The sequence below is a fragment of the Centruroides sculpturatus genome, unplaced genomic scaffold (assembly GCF_000671375.1).
Source record: "Centruroides sculpturatus isolate CEXI.00-Female unplaced genomic scaffold, Cexi_2.0 scaffold1381, whole genome shotgun sequence".
In the NCBI taxonomy this organism is placed as follows: Eukaryota; Metazoa; Arthropoda; class Arachnida; order Scorpiones; family Buthidae; genus Centruroides; species Centruroides sculpturatus.
The window spans coordinates 209,317-217,131 of NW_019385727.1; positions in this window are offsets into that span (position 1 = coordinate 209,317).

A 7,815-nucleotide genomic window follows, 5' to 3' on the forward strand; every position below is an offset into this window, starting at 1 on the left:
ATAAAAGTTTTGATTGTTGCTTACAAAAAACTGATCCAAGTGATTTTTGACATTGTCATTTCAAGTAAATGTCTTACAGTTAAAAAAAATTTGTATAGACTGGAACAAGTAATAATCTGAGCGTGTTCGATCTAGCGAATATAATTGGTGTGATAGCACATCCCATCTAATTAATTTAGATAATTTAGAACTGCTGGGATTATATAGTTAGTCGATGGTTATATAGTTAGCTTCTATACGCTGGAAGAGGAGATCGGACTGGAGGTCCGGATAGCGTAACTGGCAACGCATCTGCATCCCATCTAAGTTATAAGTTTCTAACCAGTTACCAAACTTGTGTGAAATTTGACATTATCGTGGTAAAACACTACACCTGTTTTGTTGATCAATTCTGGCTGCCTTTTCTGTTTGATGATATTACTCAATTTGTTTACTTGATGGCAGTACACTTTCGAATCAATTGTTAAATTGTCTGGTAAAAGCTCCAAAAAAATTTCCTTAAAATCCCACCAAAGAGAGCATCTCTCTTTAAGAACATGTGGAACCCATATGTCAAGTTTTGAAATGAAACCAATTTGTTTCAAGTAATCATAAACGGTTCAATTTGACAAATTTAATCTCTTAGTGATTTCATGTGTTGTTATTTGGCAGTTTACTTCAATCAATACCTTTATTTTGTTTTCATTGGCTTCAACTAGCCATCCAGAACGTAGTGCATCTTCAATATTGAAATTGCCAGAACGAAATTTTGTAAACCAGTTTTGGCACTGTCGTTCTGTCAACACATCATCTCCATACATGTACCCCAATTGTTTCCTTGCTTGAACAGAATTTTGATTTTTTGGTAATAAAAAAGCAAAATATGCCGAAAATAATGCTTTCGATCTTCCATGTTTGATGGGACAAAAAATAAAGAATTGCACAGAATCAAACAAAATTTTTTACAAATAAGCCTTAAAATGCAAGCTGTCAAAATATATATAGATAATACGGTTTAGAATGAAAATGGCAGGAAAAATACGACTAATCTGTCTAGTGGTAAAAAAAACAAATTTATTTTCCAAACAACTTAATATTTTGAAAATTGACAAGCTTCTCCTGTATGCTATATTGATTCTACGTTTCTTGGCAAATGCAGTGTATAATGATTTTAAATGCGGGTTATAAGAGAGAGGGATCTTTACTCTATCATCTTCCCTCTCATTTTTTGATATTTCCATCAGACTAGTCACTACCTCTTGCATATGTTTGTAGCTTTCTCATAATGTACGTGTAAGGTTGGTGTATCATCCATGATCAATGACTATATCTTCTATGTTCCTTATTTCTTGTGCTAGTGCCTGTGTGGTGGAAGAATGCGTAAACGCTCTCTGAATCAATGCCACAAACGCAGATATTTTATATGGAAAAGGATCACAGGATCCAATTGGAATATAAGATGAGATAGCGCTTGGTTTATGATACACAGAAGTGTGTATGTTTGATCCTTCAATTATGATATCTATGTCCAAGAAGTGGTCCCTGTTGGGACTATGTTGTTCCATCTCAATGAATAGTCCATATAGATTGTCGTTCATTGCATTGATAAACTGCATAAGATTCAGTGTTGTCCTCCAGAAGATGATGGATATCTTGATCATGGATACACCAACCTTATACGTAGGTTATGTGAATGTTACAAATGTACTGTACACAAGACATAGCAACTAGTCTGATGGAAATACCGAAAAATGAGATGAAAGATGATAGAGAAAAAATCCCCCTCATTTATAACCCACATTTAAAATCATTATATATTGCAATTGCCAAGAAATGTGGAATCAATATAGCATACAGAAGAAGCCCGTCCATTTTCAAAATACTAAGTAATGGAAAAGACCATCCTAATACTGACAGATTACCGGGCATCTATAATGTCCCTAAAAGAGATGGCAGAAGGGATAAAGAAATGATATATTGATATGTTGGTTCCACCAAATGTTCTTTGGGGGTAAGATTGAAAAAGCATAAGTCTGACATACTACATAATAAATGTGCAACTGCCTATTTGACTTATGTGATGGATCCAAATATCACAGCGGACTTTAACGAAGCTTGTATCATCTTCACCAACCTGCATCCGGAACACCTCAAATGGTTGGAGATGATGGAAATATTTAAGGCAGAATGCAGGACTACTTGCATTAATTTTAAAGAGGAGATGTCCCTTTCTATGGCATGACAGATCTTACTGAAGAATAGTATTTGATTTTCTATTGGATTTAAATTGAAACTTGTGCACATTTTGAAACTTGTAGTATTATATAAGGACCTTGAATAAGTTCTCGCTGTTTTTTTGTGAATATTAACACTTTATTTAAAAAAAGTTATAATAAACACGTCACTGAAAGTATTGTCCATCACTAGCCACTACTTTCTCCCATCGTTCTGGCAGCATTTGAATTCCATGTCGGAAAAATGACACGTTTTTTGAGGCTATCCAAGAATCAACCCATTTTTTGGCATCTTCATAAGAACGAAAGTGCTGCTCAGCCAGGCCATGTGACATCGATCGGAACAAGTGATAATCGGAAGGGGCGATGTCTGGTGAATATGGCGGGTGGGGTAGGACTTCCCATTTAAGCGTTTCCAAGTACGTTTTCACCGGTTGTGCAACATGTGGCCGAGCATTGTCATGTTGCAAAATCACTTTGTCGTGTCTCTGCTCATATAGCGGCCGTTTTTCCTTCAATGCTTGGCTCAAACGCATCAATTGTAGTCGATAGCGATCTCCCGTGATAGTTTCGTTTGGTTTGAGCAGCTCGTAATAAACTACACCTAGCTGATCCCACCAAATGCAGAGCAGAAGCTTCGAACCATGGATATTCGGCCTTGCTGACGATGTTGATGCATGACCGGGCTTACCCCACGATTTTCTACGCTTAGGGTTATCGTAGTGTATCCATTTTTCGTCACCTGTCACGATACGATGCAGAAAACCTTTCCTTTTCTGCCGTTGAAGCAGCTGTTCACATGTGAAAAGACGCCGTTCGACATCTCTCGGCTTCAACTCGTACGGCACCCAATGTCCTTGCTTTTGAATCATTCCTAATCCTTTTAAACGTTTCGAAACTGTTGTGTGATCAACTCCTAATGATTCTGCAAGTTCAGCTAGCGTCTGACATGAGTCTTCATGAAGTAATGCCTCTAATTCCTTGTCTTCAAACTTTTTTGGTGCACCAGATCGTTCTTTATCTTCAACATCAAAATCATTATTTTTGAAGCGTCTAAACCAATCTCTGCATGTTGTTTCCGACAGAGCATGGTCGCCGTAAGTCTCAACAAGAATTCTGTGTGCTTCTGCTGCAGATTTTTTTTGAATAAAATAGTGCAATAAAATTCCCCGCAAATACTCTTTTTTTGGCACGAAACTAGACATGTTTAACACAATGAAAAAATAAGTTGTTTACACTTTGGTGAAATGACGTATACTGAATTTCAAGGTCACTTATTGTACTTCCTTACAGATGCGTCACCATCTAAAAATAAACACACGTGGTTCTGGTAATGCCATCTGTTGGAAAACAGCGAGAACTTATTCAAGGTCCTTATATGATATTTGAATGTCTTGGAACATGTGCGCATTTGGCATCCAGAATTGAATACCTTTCAAATGAAGTTCGAAATTTAATGGCCAGCTTGGAACGAATATATGTAGAAGCCTGATGAAGAACAAAATACTTTAGGATCCCATTATGTATAGATGCTACAGAAAAAATTAAAACACAAGCATTTTGACACAAAGACCACATTTTTAAATGGAGATATTGAAGAGGAAATATATAGTATATGTCGTAACTTAAAGATACCTCAAACTGTAATAAGATGTAACTGGAAAGATATATCTTATATACATGTTACATCAATTGCTAATGGACTTAAACAATCAGCCTGATGACAAAACACTAAAATAAATAAATTTTTATTAAAGCAAAGATATAAATGAAGTCAAGCCAATCTCTTTATATTCTAAGTTTGAGACAGGACATTGGATGCATTTCACCAAACACAAACGACTGTAAAACACAGCATTAATTTAATAACTAAAACATTTTTGGTTGTTTTTAACAACCTTACTCAAGTAAAATATATAAGGGAAATATATATTCTATATGTATTATATTCTATATATTATATGAATATATTCTATATATTCTACATTACATAATGTAAACTTCTGCCATACAGAAGTTTACATTATAAAATACAAATTCAAATATTTGTTTGTCATGTACTCTGAACCAATTACAGTGTGTAGATAATGAAAATGAAAACAAATGTTTAAAAAAAACAACCTAACCATAAACTGGAACTGTAATATTCGCAAATCACACCTAAATTCAAAATTCCAGCGAATAAAAGTCAAAAACACATATTGAACGTTTTCGGCCACTAAATTTATCGGCCTTCCTCAGGAAATACCAACTGGAAAAACCGTTCTATAAATAGAACTTAGCTGCCTTTTAAATTTTTAAAAAAAACGAAAATGGCTGTGACGTATTGTGTATGACGTATATTATGAGTCTAGATAGCGTTTCCATGCTGTTGATACAGGAACGACATCCGTGTTGATCACCTTGTAGATCTCTACTGCTTCTATAATTTTTATATTTTGCCTGTTGAAAACCTTGTGTATTAGCTTGGCCTGGTCCCAACAGGGAAAAATCCCAGGATCGCTGGCATACCATGTTAAAGCCATACTGATGTTACCTTTTAGCATGTCATATTTGTGATATTTTAGTATGGCTTGCAGCGATCTGTACGTGGATCCTATGTAAGCTAGTAATCTGTCAAACCTCTCGTCATGTGGTAAATCCCAGGAGCCAGAGCGTCTTCATTGTCGTCCTTTGAGTTTGAGAGAAGGCATAAAACAGTGGGCTTCCTTCTATAGGCAAGGAGTACGTTTAAACTATTTGCGATCCTTCTATATATGCAATGTAGTGTTGGTTCGTAGTCTAAGATCACCCGTTTTACTTCTGCTTTGTTAACCCTGTTAGATGACCGAGTTAGATGTTTGGATGCCAAATTGTCAATAAACGTGCGGCCATATCCGTGGTTGTATGCTACTTGTTTGAGATGTTCCAGTTCCTTGTTGGTATCAGACAACTGTGTAGAATGGGAGTAAGATCTGGCCACAAGAGTGCAGAATGCGGATGTTTTATATGACCATGGGTCCACTGAATTGGAAGGTATAAATAGGGGGATGGAAGTAGCCTTGTGGTAAATTGCTGTGACAAATTTGCTATCAGCTACTTGAATTCTGATGTCTAAGAAATTAATGCTATTACCGCTCTCCTGATCCAACTTTAGCGTTAATCCATAGCTGTTATTATTAAACATTTTTAACACATCCCCAATATTAGGTCGTTTTCTCCATACAATTAAAATGTCATCGACATATTGGATGTACAGTAGGATGTTATGCTTTAGCACGGTATGCCAAAAATCCGAGGATTTTCCCCTGTTGGCCAAGCTAATACACAAGGTCTTCAACAGGCAAAATATAAAAATTGTAGAAGCAGTAGAGATCTACAAGGCGAGCATGAGTGGAAACTGCATCAACACGGATGTCATTCCTGTATCATCAGTGTGGAAACGCTATCTAGACTCATAATATACGTCATACACGATACGTCACAGCCGCTTTCGTTCTTTTAAAAAATTTAAAAGGCAGCTAAGTTCTATTTATAGAACAGTTTTTCCAGTTGGTATTTCCTGAGGAAGGCTGATAAATTTAGTGGCCGAAAACGTTCAATATGTGTTTTTGACTTTTATTTGCTGGAAATTTTGAATTTAGGTGTGATTTGAGAACAAACGTTTTTGAACTCCTTCTGAGTTCTTCATCAGGTTTTTTAACGATTCCTTGATGGCTCTTCACTGGAATAAAATTTGAACAAGAGTTCAAATATAAGTTCAAAAAAATTAAAGCTGCATAAAGAGTCACCCTACCAGGACTCAACAAACGGCTAAAACCATGCTGTCAATCAACTCTTGCCAGGCCATTGACAAAACCATTTCCTCTTTATAATTTATGCACATAGATGTAAAACTGAATTTAAAAATGTGCACAGCCTCCAACCATCTGAGGTGTTCTGTGGAGGATGTAGTAAGGATGAGCTTGGCCTGGTTAAAGTCTGCTTTGATGTTCAGATTTGTTGCATATGTGGAGAGGGCAGTGGTACTTCTTGCATGATGTATATTAGCCAGATATTCTTGTAATCTGATCCCCACGGAGCGCTTAATTAACCCTATGTATACCAGTCTCCATCATATCTGTTGTCCCTTATGGGGACACTATACATGCCTGCGAGTCTGTTCAGGTTGGGAGGGCCCTTCCCATTATATAGCATGTCAAAAATAGTCGGGCACTTCCTGTAAATTTGGTGCATAAGAATCTTAAGTACGGGTTAAAAATGATGGAAATCCATTCTACATCGCTGAATTGGTTATTGCTTGGCAGGTCAACTCTGGTGGTGTCTTAAGTGCATTCGCTGATAACGTTCTATAAGTCCATGCGTAACGTTGCGATAACCATGTGCTGAGGTTAAGTGCTCTATAAATGCTAGTTTGGCATCGAGAGCCTGGGGATTGGTAGAATATGCCTCTCTGTAATTGGTTCAGAGTAAGTGATTAACTATATTCCGGTGTGGTGAGTGATTGTTCAAATATTTGTTTGATTATATTATTATTATATTAACCAAATATTAACCAGATTGTTAACAAGTCATAAAAAGAACACAACTTCAAACATATTCAGAAATAATAACATAAAAATTCAAGTAAAATATGACCTTTGCTACATTGGGGCAACCCTTGAGGTAACTGCAATAGTATTTAAAAGAACACGAGGATGACATCAGGAAATCTAATCTAACAACTGACTTAGCAGCATATGCTATCGCTAACCAGGGATCTGCAAGTCTTGAATGGAACCAAGCTAAAATCATCCAAAAAAATGGGGAGCCACTGACATATACGATATGAAGAAGCCTTTCATATTTACAAAGCCTTGTATCAGGGACATTCTGTCAATTTCAGGACATTAACTCTCTTTTGGCAGCATGAAAGTTTGTTTTTTGAATATCCACAACATAAGTGACTTGAAGCCTTATGATGGCTATGACATGGACTGTTCAAATTTTATTTATTTCGTAATTAATGTAGTTATCTGTTTAGTTTTCTGTATTGATCTTATTTTAATTTTATGTTATTATTTTAGAATATGTTCAAAGTTATGCATTCTTTTTACAATTTGTTAATGGTCTGATCATAATATTTGTATTCTAGAATATAATCATTCAAACTTCTGTATGGCATTCTGTTATATATTCTAATTGAGGAAGGCCATTAAAAATGACTGAAAACATTTGAGTTATTAAAATTAAATTGTTTCTGCATTTCAAGGTTATTTGAGTGTGTTTGTTACTTTCCACAGTGGCTGTGAATTAATTATCTATGTCAATGATTTAATAATTATTCATGAGAAAGTTATCTCAAATATCAAAGGCTTAATCAAAGCTTTGATATCAGAAATCTAGGAGGAATTACATACTATTTTCAGATTTAATGAGAAGAAGATAGATAGAAGCTTTTTATTGCCTCAGAGTAAAAGATCAATTAGATCAGTGGTTCCCAACCTTTTTTCATTAGCGTACCCCGTGACATGCCATATCTCTAGATTGTACCCCGTGACATGTCATATCTCTAGATTGTACCCCGTGACATGTCATATCTCTAGATTGTACCCCGTGACATGTCATATCTCTAGATTGTACC